The sequence below is a fragment of the Belonocnema kinseyi genome, chromosome 6 (assembly GCF_010883055.1).
Source record: "Belonocnema kinseyi isolate 2016_QV_RU_SX_M_011 chromosome 6, B_treatae_v1, whole genome shotgun sequence".
Taxonomy (NCBI): Eukaryota; Metazoa; Arthropoda; class Insecta; order Hymenoptera; family Cynipidae; genus Belonocnema; species Belonocnema kinseyi.
Window position 1 is genome coordinate 78,719,715 of NC_046662.1, and position 13,920 is coordinate 78,733,634.

Below are 13,920 nucleotides of genomic sequence, written 5' to 3' on the forward strand. Positions count from 1 at the left end.
ATTGCTCCGACCCAAGCGCTCCGAATACCTGATTAGTGACGGTAGGGGACTCTTACATTTTTGACAATATCTCTATAAATATTTAATACTTTCCTTTTTTACTATTTACAGTATATTTTTAACATATTATACTTTCAAAATATGAACGAAAAAAACATCGATTTTTTGGAAATTCTAAAGGTATCTCCCCCCTTAAACGACATGCAAACGAGTAATACTTAAAATTGTGCACTTTCAAAAAGACTTGGAGACAATGGAAATGGATAGGTTTATTTTTTAGGTTTTTTCTTTTTAAATAATTACGCTACTTATCATTTAAAATTGAAAAATTTTACAATTTAGAAATGAACCATTCTTAACTTTAGAGCGCCTAAAATAAAAAAATTGAATCGAAATTGCTGATGTCAAAGCATTTAAAATTCATTAAAAATTAACGTATTTTTTCAAACTTAAAATTAAAACTCCTTATTTATTTTACACAATTAAGAGTTTTATATTTAAAGCAATTGAAATTTGACCGATTCCCTGAATACCTGAAAATATAATAATTCTTTAAATTCTCTGAAATCCTTGATTTCTCTGAATTCTTTAAAACCCTCAAATTTATTTCCGGAATTCCTGGCTGATTCTAAATTCCCTAAACTCTGCCCAAATTCTTCGAATTCCCTGCAATCCTTGAATATTCTGGATTTCCTAAATGTTAGAAATTCCAATCATTCCTGTGATATTCTAAATACATTGCAGCCTTCTAAATTCTATGAAATCTTTAATTTTTATTAATACCCTGTAATCCAGGAATATTCTGGATTCCCAAAAAATTAATTGAATTCTCTAAATCCCCTAAGTTTCTTCATTTATTCTCAATTCCTAAAATATTTTGAATTCTCTAAATTTCTCGAATACCTTGTAATATTTGAAAATCCTGAAATCCTGAAATATTCTGAATTTTTATGAGTCCGCTAAATTTATGAAATATACTGAATTTTCTACAATCCTTTAAATCCCCCAATGATCTGAATTCCTTAGATTCTTGGAAATCCTTGAATCCTTGAAGATTCTGAATTCCCTGAATCCCTGAAATTCGTTGAATATTCTAAATCCTCTGAATTCCTTCCATTTTTCTATATTACATAAATATTCTGAATGCTTAAATCCTTGAATCCCCTAGAATTTGTAAATATCTTGAAGTCTTCAAATATTCTGAATTCCTGAAATTCTGTAAATAAGCTAAATTCCTTAAATATGATTAATTTCCTAAAATCTGAAATTCACTGGATGCCTGAGAATCTCTGAATTCCTTTAATTCTATGAATTCCTTGTATTGTAGGAAATCCTTCATTTATACGAATTCCTGGAATATTCCGAATTCCCTAAACGTTATGAAATTCCTGAACTTCTGTGAATTGCCTGAAATAATTGAACAGCCTAAATTCCTGAATGATTCTAAATTATTCTGAATTCCTGAAGTTCCTTAAATTATCTAAATCCCCTGAATTTCTTCAATTTCAATAAATTCCTCAATTATTCTCGATTCTCTATATTCCTTTGATTCCCTGTTAACCTTGAATATTCTGAATTTCTTGAATGTTCTAAATTCTTGAATATTCTTCAATTTTCTACGTCTGCTAAATTACTTCAATATTCTGAATTCCCTTGATTCCTTGAATTCCCTAAATACTCTGGAATTGTGTTTATTTCCTATAATGCTTGACTATCCTTTATTGAATGTTTTGAATTCTGTAAATTATCTGAAATCCTTGATTCCTCTAATTTCCTAAATTCCTAGAATATTCTAAATTCCTTTCCCAGGCGGAAAAATTATATATAGTTTTTATATAGTGTGAGGTTTTATAGATAGTATTTATTTATTCTATACAGAAAATGTATAAAACGAATGATCATTATATATAATACTTCACTCTATATACAGTAAGGACACTGTAAAAAATATTTCTTGTAATTTTACCACTTTCAGAGAGGGACATAATATTTACTACCCCCAAACAAGCGTCTTTACGGGAAAAAATTAAAAACTGCCTTCAATTTGTAATTTCGCTTTTAGGTTATGCAATTCTACAGTTCACTTTGTAAAAGTACAAATGAGATGTATATTTGTAGGTTATGGTATTCTTACTGGAAATTACTGGAAAATTCCCAGAAATGATTGTATTTGTACCATAAATTAAAAAAATTTTACTCAAATCAGAAATGTTACTAACATTATTAAGAATTTTTAAGAATAATAAAATGTTATTTAGATTAATATATATTATTAAATTTCTTGAGAGAAATCTGTAATATTATAAAAATAAACTCTCATATTATTCTATTACAAAAATAGCTTCTGCATGCCCATTAGCGTCAATTTCAGGGATTTCGTTAATTGCATGATCGGTCGCTGCTTGAAAAACATCATTTGTTTCATGATGTAATTTTTTCTGAAAACGATTTTATTATAAACCCAGAACTGAATAAAATAGCAAAAAGTGACACAACAAAAAACATTTCGACAAACGCATGTTCGCGCAGTTATGGCTGTTATGGCGAATGGTTGACGATTCCCGCCGCGTTCGCAATTTTGATTTTCCGCTTTCAGCTAGGACTCGAGTTTAATTCTATTATGGCCGAACTTCATAATTTTTCAATTTATAAAATGTTCCTTTAGCAATATGTTTGTACAATACACACATATAATTATTCCCTTAACTTTATTAATTTAGATCAAATATATACGCATAACAAAAATTAAATTCATTTTTAGGATTTTTACCATTTTAAGAATACTTTTACTAATTTTTAATACAGTTTTTCCAAAAGTTTGGAATTTTTCAACAATCTTTTGTTTTATTAAAAAAGAAAGTGCACAATCACGTGAATTATCGATATTCCTAAAATTTTGTACTTTTACAACCGTGAAGAAAATTCACTACGTTAGAAGTAGGACACTTTATTTCTGACTCGCAACGTGATAGATTCGAGAAGTCAAAATGTACTTCTACTATGTTTTTGCTATAGCCCCATGCTAGGAATGGTAAAATTACAAATTCATTCGCGACCCTAACCTTCAAATTGTATTATCCCCATACTCCAAGTGGTAATAGTACGGAAAGTCTTCTGTGCAATTTTACCAATAACAACCGTGGAATTTTTTTTAGTTTTTTACAGTGGATGTTTTAGTCCGGGAGCCAGGTATGGTCACGTGGTCTTTTCAATTCCGATGGAGCCACCAAGGTTTTTTTTATGTATTTTGAGCCGCTTAATCCGAATTTTTTAGGTGGCTGTTTGTCTGAGTTGTCAGTTTTTTGTTATTACATTTTTTTAAGCAATTAATTAAAAAAATACATTTTTTGACAAAAATAATTTTTTTCAGTTTGTTTAGCATATTTTAAATAAAAAAGGTCCCTAGTAATTTTTTCCCCAGATCCATACTTTGTAAGAAAAAAATTGGCAAAGTTTAAAAAAAAGTAATTTTTCCAGTTTTTGACACTATGTCAGATATACACCATAAACTTTTTTGTAATCTGAGTCCACGCTATGCTTCCTTAACATGTGTATTATTATTAAAAATGATTTCCAGTTCGTTTAAACAAAAAGCTTTTAAGTGGGACGAGTTGATGAAAGTTCAAGGTTTTCCGAGTCATTTAGCCATTTAGCAACGGTGGCCAAGGAATTCGCCAAGGCGTCTGACTAGACGCGCGCGCTCGGAAAACCTTGAACTTTCAACTCGTCCGACTTAAAAGCTATTTATTTAAACGAACTGGAAATCATTTTTAATAATAATACAAATGTTAAGGAAGCATAGCGTGGACTCAGATTACAAAAAAGTTTATGGTGTATATCTGACATAGCGTCAAAAACTGAAGAAATCACTTTTTTTAAATTTTGCTAAATTTTTTCTCACAAAGTATGGGTCTGGGAGGAAATTATTAGGGACCTTTTTTATTCAAAATATGCTAAAGAAACTGAAAAAATTATTTTTGTCAAATAATTCAATTTTTCAATTAATTGTTTAAAAAATGTTAATAACAAAAAACTGACCACTCGGACGAACAGCCACCTACAAAATTCGGATTCAGCGGCTCAAAATACATTTAAAAAACCTTGGTGGCTCCATCGGAATTAAAAAGGCCACGAGACCATACCTGGCTCCCGGACTATTTACTATTTAGTCATAGGGAATATAATTATATAAACTCTTGCATACAATGCAACCCGTCTTGCATTTGTGTAATGCAAAAAAGTACTATATAGGCGATTTTAATTCGCTTTCCAAATCTCCCGCGCTCGAGATCTTGCGCTGATTGATCAAAGGCTTCGAGACTCAGAAGACGTGCGCAAAATATACGTATAACCAAATTCTGAAAAAAGGTTATGTTCCCCAGGATTCACCGCGCATTTAAAATAAATAATGAGTTACGGATTAAAAACAATGTAACACAGTATTAGAATGTGTTCACAAAAATTCTCGGGACGTGGTTTCCTTAGGAAAATTTTCTTAAATTTTTGTTTGCGAAATTTTTGTTATTCGTTGAAATCATTGAATTATTTGAAATCTATAATTGATAAAAAAAATCTTCTAAAATGTTTTGAATCCTTTTAAAATCTTCCAAATGTTTTAAAATCTTTGAAATCTGGTGAACTGTAACCTTTTCAAAATCTTTGAAACCCTTTACATCTTTTAAAAGTTTAAAAATCTTTGTAAAATTGTTATGAAATATTTAAAACCTGATAAATACGCCTTTATATAAAAAATCCTTTTAAATATTTTAAAATCTTTGAAACATTTTGAAATCTTTATTAATGTTTTGTAATATGGTGTATACTCAAAAACCGATTGATGAAACTCTTGAAAATTCCGTTATATGGCCATGGCTCATTCTAATAGAGCTTTTTATTCTAGACGTCGGCAGTGCGCTCGTGCCGAAATTTCACGTCATTTCCGTGTTTTTCGAACAGTTTCGTGTCGAAATGTATGGAAAATATTGTTAATAAAAACAACAAAAAATTAATTTGTAAATAACAGAGATTTTTAAGGTAGAACATTTTTAAGTCTATTTAAAAACAACGGTGAAAAACGTGCAAATAGTGTGGCGACCAAGGCCATTATTTGCATCTTTTGGCATCTATCATCTTCTAAAAAATGCTTAAAAATTCGGCGAAACTCACGGAAGATGATGTTCCAGGTGCAAAATTAGTGCACAAATCATTAGAAGAGCACAGTATTGAGCAGCTGAAACGATGTTCTAAATGTAGAAAACCACCATTAAAAGGAAAAAAACGTGATTGAGTGGAAAGGTTAGTTGAGATTTTGTATGGCAGGTATAAATATTTTCTTTTATACAAGATTTGCAGTTCAAAACTTTGTTTGAGTAAATATTTAATATTCATAAAAATATAAAATAACACAATATTATATTTTCTACTTCTCTTTTTAAAGTTTAGACAATAAAAAGCAATTTGTTAGTGATTTCCTGGTATAAGAAATGTACTAACCAATTTTCCTTCTTTCATATAAACTGATTATAAATACATAAATATAATAGTTTTGCGTTCTCGAGTGAAAGTATTAAATAGATTTTATTTTTATCAAAAAATTTAGGAGGTTCGAAACCCCGATAATTCTTCAACCGATTTGTGCACTAATTTTGCTCCTGGAACATCATCTTCCGTGATTTTTTCCGGATTTTTAAACATTTTTTTAAAGACGACAGATGTCAACAAATGTAAATAATGGGTTTGCTCGCCACATTTTTCACAGTTTTTTGTCTGAATATACTTAAAAAATACTTTCAAAAAATACGGAAATGACGTAAAATCCTGGCACGTGCGCACTGTCGACGTCTAGAATAAAAAGGTCTTCTCTGAAGCTGCGTTAATATTGAAGATTTCAGTTAATAATTTTTATAATTTCTAAGTCAAATATCACAAAAAATGTATACGTTAACATTCTATAGTAGCGGAGACGAAATTTTTAAGGTCGTTGAACACCCAGCTTATAAGAATAATTCGTCGCTTCTTATCTCTTCGTCATTTGAATCTCAGATTTATCGTTCATCATACGGATTACAATTTTCGTAGCAGTTAGTCAAAAGCCCATACTTTCCCATACTTTATTCAATAAGTAAAAGAACATATTTTATTACCAATTAATTACGTATAACCTGCAGATATTCACTTTATTTAAATAATTAAGATCGAAGTACAAAACGATTTTGACACTTTTGAAACGTCAAATATCACTCACGTACTGTTACATTAGTGAAAACCAACTGCAATTTTTAAGGAAGTACTTAATGCACGTTCCGAATGTATTTATGAACAATTTTAATGTTGTGTTACATTTTTTTCTAATTCGTAATTAATTATTTATTTGAAATGCAAGTGAATCTTAGGGAACATAACCTTTTTCAGAATTCGATTATACGTATATTTTGCGCACGTCTTCTGAGTCTCAAAGCCTTTGACCAATCGGCGCAAGATCTTGAGAGTGAGAGATTTGGAAACCGAATTAAAATCGCCTATATAGTACTTTTTTGCATTACACAAATGAAAGTCGGGTTGCATTGTATGCTAGAGTTTATATAATTATATTCCCTTTGACTACATAGTAAACGTCCTTACTGTATAAACTATATATAATATTTCCGCCTGGGTAAGCGCTCTGCAATCCCTGAACTTCTCTAAATTTCCTGAAATCCTTGAATATCCTGAATTTCCCGAAATATTCAAAATTCCAATCATTCTCTGAGTATTCTAAATTCCTTGTATTCTCTAAATTACAGAAAATCTTCGAATTATTAAAATTCTCTGGATTCCTAAATTCTCTGAAATCTTTGCTTTCTATCATTTCCCTGGAATCCTTCAGTATACTGATTTCCCCCAATTCCTTTAGTTCCTTTAATTCTCTAAATCATCTGAATTTCTTCAATTATTCGAAATTCTTGACATATTCTGAATTCTCTGTAATCCTGAAAATCCTTAAATTCTTTAAATCCGCTAATATCATTAACTATTCTGAATTCTCTAAATTCTTTGTATTCCCTTAATGGTCTGAGATTTTCTGAGTTCTCTGTAATCCTTGATTCTCCTAAATTCATTTAATATTTGGACTTTTCGGAAGTTTCTGAAACCCTTGATCATTCTAAATTATCTGAATTCCGCGAAATTCTTGAATTTTCTTAATTCCAGAAATCTCTCAATACCCTGAATTCCTTTAATTCTTTTGAATTCTTTGAAATCCCCGAATTCATAGATTTCTTTAATTCTTTAGAATTTCTCTGAAATCTTTGCATTTCAGGATTTCGAAAATTCCAAGAAATAAAAGTATTCAGATGATTCAAGAATTCAAATAATTCAAGAGGAAATAATTAAAAATTGAATGTTTTTTAGCAACTTTCCAATTTTCCACATTAATCTGTGAAAAAATATTGTTAAATGTTATTAAATTGTACTATTTAAAATTGGAAAACTTGTAATCTTGTTTTATAATACTAAATTCTCATTTATTTATTTTATAGTCGCCTTATTTGAATTTTTCGTTTTCAGTTTTATTAAAGAATTGGCTGACAGAAAATTTCTTAACTATTTATTTTATAATCGCTTTTTCGATTTTTTTATTTTCAGTTTTAATAAAGAATGGTTTGCAAGCTCACTCTTGTACATTCCCTGATAGCACTTCCCTGCGACCGTCAGTCGATATACAATAGTTTTCAATTAAAAGGACGAATTTATTTTCTCGCAGTTAGTACTGAGTGCATTTTTTCATTAATTTTTTATTGGCACCTCGAATTTGAACGGTAGTTTATACGCAATTGAAAAGCCTGAATAAATTCACAAAAAGAAGAAACATGCAAAAAAAGAATTATTTTATAGAAGAGGGATTTAATGTACTAGAAGACTTCACATTTATATCGGTTTATTAACTTTCTTTACAGAAATAAAAAACATGTTTAATTACATTGGCGCAGGAATAATTTTTGTGAATACAAACCTTTTTGTCTGTAATTATTACTTCCATATTTTGATTCAAACTCGAATATTCTACAAACAAACTCGGGCGATAATGAACAGTAAATAAATATAAATATGTCTTCCGAGAGGAATTTATTGCACATGTTTTAAATTCCCCCCTTCCTCGCTAGAGCAGAAACTGCAACGATTAACGATTTTTTCATATAATTTACATACTACAACAATTTTTCTTATATTATATTACAAAATTTAAAATTATCTATAATAGTTATAAACTTTACAATAATAAAAAATATCGCCATTTCATTTTTACAAATAAGAAACTCGAATATAAATTACTATTATTTTACAATTCACTAGATAATTTTGGTTACATATCAATTTTGTTCCTATTTTCTACATAATTTGAAATCTATTTCTCTTTCCGTGCTTTTTACAAGGTTTGCACATGTGCTGAGAATTGGGCAGTCACTAAATCGATTTCTAATTTATGTCTATAGTAGCGTACATCACTTGAAGTTTAATTTTGATGCTTCATGTCCTTTTTGGATGATCGTATTCATCTGAAATCAAACAGAAAAATACAGACTGAGTATTATTAATTATTTATGACAAATATAAGAAATTGGCATTCTTTTCAACACAAATAGCAGGGTTTTCCCTGTAACGGTTCTACAAAAGAATTCCCTTAATACCAAGTTGGACCCGTGAGAATGCACCTTTTGAATTAAAGCGCTCTTCATTTATTTATTCTACTTTTATTTTTTCCGCTGAACGACCACAAATTACAAGTCACTTCTGGAATGGTTCCAATTTCAGAGAAACCAGCAGTTCTTTTCTCGTGATTAATTAATCCTTGATTTAGTTCATTTAAGTCTGTTTTTTTCAGGTTTCGTAATACCACAATTGTTAGACTGAGAGGTGAAGTATTTACAGAAAGTGGAAAATACGAGAATCAATAATTGGCTATACACATTTCAATAATTGCTTTCAATTCAGTTGCGGATCCAGAGAAGTTACCAGGGCAGGGGGTGGGGGGAGGGTGTCCAACAATTGTAAACCCATAGAGAGCTGTAGCTAATTAAATTGTCCAATTGCCGTTTGTATTATTTTACGCATTTAATATTATTTTATACTGGACATCATGTTTCGCTCGCTGGGGTCCGTCCATAGACTATGATACCAATTTGAGGGGAGAGGGCACCAAAAACTACGGTTGATACCAAAGGAAGGGAGGGGGGCAGAATCAGTTGAAGTGACTTTACGAACTTAGATAAATTTAGAAAATTAAACAAACATATTTTGGGCTGAACTCATATTTGATAACAATTCATTCATTATTTTGAAGATTCACGATTTTATTTGGAAATTCTTCTCTTCGATTGAAATTACGTTTTTTGAAAATTCATCTTATCTAGAAAATTTTCGTGTACTTTATTGAAAATTGATATTTTTGGATCGAAAATAAATCTTCATGATTAAAAATTCATTTTTTATGTTTGAAAATTAATCTCTCTTGGTTATTCCTTTTCGGGTTGAAGAATGTATTATTTAGTGGAAAATGCGTCTTCTTGGCTTATAAATCTAACAATCTAGTAGAAAATTAACTCTATGGTTGAAAATCCATATTTGGTTAAAAATGCACTGACTGGTTACAAATTTAAACTATTTATTCATCGATTTGGCTTAAATATTCAACAATTTTGTTAAAAATTGAAGTTACATTAGTCCAGTTGGAAATTTAATCTTGTCTGTTCAAAATAAAAAATTTTTTGTTAAGGATTCAACTATTTTGTAAAAAAAATCGTCTTCTTTCTTGAATTTAACTATTTGAAAATTCATTTTTTTAAATCAGTTGTTTGAAATCAGTGTTTTGTTAAAAAATTCGGTTATTCGATCAAGAATTAAATATATAAAAGTTATCTGTTCGTAATAAAAAATTAATTTTGATAGTGGAAGTCATCTTTTTTGGCTGCAAATTAATTTTTTAAATTTAACTGTTTAAAAAGAATCGTCTTTCTGGCTTAAAAATATAACTCATTAATTAAGAGCTCAACTATTTCTCGAAAAATTTTTTTTTACTTAAAAGTTCAACTATTTGGTTGCTAATTCAACTGGTTGGTTAACAATTATTTCGTTTTTTAGATTATTTTTTTTGGGTTTAAAATCCATCACTTTTGGTGGAAAATTCACACTGACTTGAATATTTTTTCTTTCTGTTTTAAAAATTCATATATTTTTGTATGAAATCTTTATTTTGTTAAAAATTCAATATATTTCTATTTAAAATCTTAGGAATTTAAAGTGTTCTATATTGAATTAAATATGCAATTTAATTTAATTTTATTTAAAAGAATTTATTCCCTGATTTTTGTGAGAAAGTACCCTATTTCTCCCTTTTTGGAAATTTCAAAAGATTTCAAACGTTGCAAATATTTCAAATATTTTAATCCTTTTAAGAAATATCAAAAGACTTCAAACATTTCGCGGTAGTTCAAAGAATTGCCCAAGAATTAATAAAAGATATAATATAACTTAAAAGATATTAAGAGCTTTTCAAAGATTAAAGCAAAATGTATGGGATGACAACGAATTCCCTAAACTTCCTAAAGGTTTTAAAAGATTTCATAGAATTTAAAAGGTATTAGGGTATTTTAATGATTAAAGGGATTTCAGAAAATGTTAAAGATCTCCCGAGTCGAAGTTTCGTCGTCAGTTTCAACTTCTTTAAACGTTCTTTCACTTTCAACGCCGCAAACTGACAAAGTTGATCTTACTGATTTAACCTTCATTTTAACTTCAAACCATCTTATCCCATTTCACCTTCTCTTTCAACGTGATGATTCTTTTGAGGAGAGTTACTCAATTGTAATAAATTTAATTTTTAACACACCCTTCACTCACCAGAGAAAAGGACTAAAGTGGATTATAGATCAATTATAAAGCTCAATATACTTTTTCAAGCGCAAACTTCTCATTTTGACTTCAGGTATGTAGGCAGTCAATGAATTAATTCATTTCACGAATCATTCTTTGCACCCTTTTGAAGCATTTGGTTTTTATCTGTCTGTTTTAGCTGTTTTTCATTCTATTTTTATATATTTATGTTTTTATTGTTTAAATTTTCAAATACAATACTTAAAAATTTAGAAAGGTATATATAGTCATGGGTATATACGCTCAGGTAAAGTATATAGACTCATGTATGCTTGGATGTGTGTATTAGCGTGTGCGCGCGTGTGTGTGTGTGTGAAAACAGGGTGTTCTTTTCATCTTGTGACATTAAAATATCTTAAAAAATACGCATCCAAACAAAATATATCCGTGACGAAAACTATGTATTTTCGAGTGGGAGAAGCAAATCCGAAAAAATTTAACCCATACCCCACCCTCTCGGGGCGGTAGGGGAGGGGTTAACCTTAGAATTTAAAATGGAAACCAACGTTTTTTATTGCAGATTTAGATTTTCCGTTTAAAAAAATGAATATTTTATTCGAAAAAATGTTCTTGATTCAGCCCAGACGGCGCTGCATTTGCAAAAAATTACATTGTTAACTGGTCTAGACATGCGGTACCAAACGAAAGTAAAACGAAGTTTCTTATTTCTTCATTTTATTTAAACAAAACAAAAAAAATGAGAATACTTTAAATTAATTTGCTCATAATTTTAAATTTATTTTTGAATGGCACCAGGTACAGAATTTGGAATGCGAAAGCCGGATTGAAGTCTAAGCCTTTGTGTCACTTAAAGCTAATATGTTAAGACAATACTTGTATAAAAGTACTGCAATCATGAGAATATTCATACTTTTCTAAATTGTTAAGTATTGTATTTGAAAATTTAAACATTAAAAACATAAATATATTCAAAGAGAATAAAAAAACAGCTAGAATCAGGCAGAGAAAAACCAAACAATTTCAAATGAGTGCAAAGGATGATTTGTGAAATGAATTAATTCATTGACTGCTTACGTACCTGAAGTCAAAATGAGAAGTCTGCGTTTAAAAAAGTATATTGAGTTTTCTAATTTATCTACTCCACTTAGCCCTTTTCTTGGGTGGGTGAAGGGTGTGTTGAAAATTAAATTTATTTCAATTATTCAATAATTTATTTCAATAATCACGTTGATCAGCTCTGTCAGTTTGCGGTGTTGAAAGTGAAAGAAGTCGAAACTACGGTTTTCAATATTTTCATCTTGCATTGAATAACGCTTACTCTTAAACAAGTTGAAACAGACGACGAAACTTCGATTTACTTCATAAAGGCGATAAATTTCTTTATTTCATTATCTAATTTAGTAGGATGGAATATCTTCATACTACCGCGCCGGAGACCCGTGTTCAATTCCCACTAGCTTTATATTTTAATCCCATTTTTCTGTTTCAGCTTTTAATATAATATTACAGAATGTATATAATAATGTATAAACTATATTCATGTGTACAATATCGTTTCACATTCATTTCGGCTGCAAAACTTATAAAAACGGTAATAACTACAACTTTTGCAAGATGATTAATATAAGATGATGATTAATAAGATGATGAATAAGATGATTTTAATAATATCATGTAATTTAATGGGATTTCAACGAGTTTAATCATATCTTAATTGATTTCTCAGAATTTGTTCGTAGATTAAAGGAATTTTGAGCGATTTTGAAGAATTTTAGAGTATTTAAAAGATTTTGAGATATTTTAAAAGATTCCCATGAATTTTCAATGGTTAGAAAATTGTCCTTATATTTTAAAAGATTTCAAAGGTTTTGAAATGTTTTGACGTACTCCAAGGAATTCAAGAATTTTTCAAGAGACTTCAAAGTTTGAAGAAATTCCCAAGGATTTTATTGAATTCAAGGATTAACATAAATCTTATGCGGTTTTAAAGAATTTCCTAAAATTTTGAATAAATTTTATCTGGAATAGGCAGAACAAGCGCACGTGATCTGTCCGTGGAGAGGCTGTAAAATAGCACTTTCTTGTACTGCGACGAGCGACACGTAAAGTGGCAGCAAGAAGCAAGAAGTGAGTGAGAAGTGAAAGAAAAGTGACAGAAAAGAGTGTGAAGAATTTATTTTAAGCATAAGTTCAACTACGAAGTGGATATTAGAATTCTAATGTCATCTCACGCGCCTGTGTATGCGCTACAATCAAGCGCCGTTTTCCAGAAAAAGAGCTCTTATTCTGCCTATTTCAGATCAAGCATTGTATACACCATGGCAGTAAAGTTGTTTTAAACTTGACTGCCTAGGTACATAATCTACTATTAAATTAAAATGTTATATTTTTTTTAAAGATTATGAACGGGTATAATACAATTTTCGAAGACTTTAATAATTTTAAGAGATTTTGAAAGGTCTCAATGTACTTCAATCATGTCCTGGATTTCAGAAAGTATCATAATTCAGGGATTTTATTGGATTTCAAGGGATTGTAAAGCTTTGAAATAATTTAAAATTTAATATTTTTAAAGCATATCATATCTTATAATAGAATTTTCAAGATTCAAAGATTTTTTAATTTTTTAAAGTTGTAAGGACTTCCCAAACTTATTAAGTTCAACTTTATTGCCCGTAAAAATTTAATAATTTTAAAGGAGGATTAAGAAATGTCAATGTTAAATCAGTTTTACCAGGTTAAATAACTAGCATAACGAACAAAAATCTAAAAATTTAGTAACGTTTCTGGTTGAGCATTCAAAAATTCAGAAACTTGAGAACAAATATTAGCGAATTTAAACTTTTAGAACTAAACAACTTTAGTTTGAAGGCCTCAAAAATTAAACTACGCTTAAAGTTTATACAAAACAATTTGAAATTTTTATTAAATCTAAAGTTATCAAACCTCAGTCTAACTGAAATTGAAATTAAAGAGTTTAGAATATTTAAATATAAAATTATTAAATATAAAAATGACTATTAAGGCTTTCAATATCAAATTTTGCAATTT

The 13,920-nt window shown here is 29.3% G+C and overlaps 1 protein-coding gene across 1 annotated transcript in view; it reads right to left on the reverse strand.

Moving 5' to 3' along the window:
• Positions 1 to 8,271: 8,271 nt before the first annotated feature.
• Positions 8,272 to 13,920, reverse strand: part of LOC117175019 (prolactin-releasing peptide receptor-like) — a 231,349-nt gene continuing 225,700 nt past the window's right edge. The window contains exon 4 of the mRNA XM_033364523.1: positions 8,272 to 8,534. The gene's annotated coding sequence lies outside the window, so the exon portion shown is untranslated. The remainder of the gene's footprint in view (positions 8,535 to 13,920) is intronic.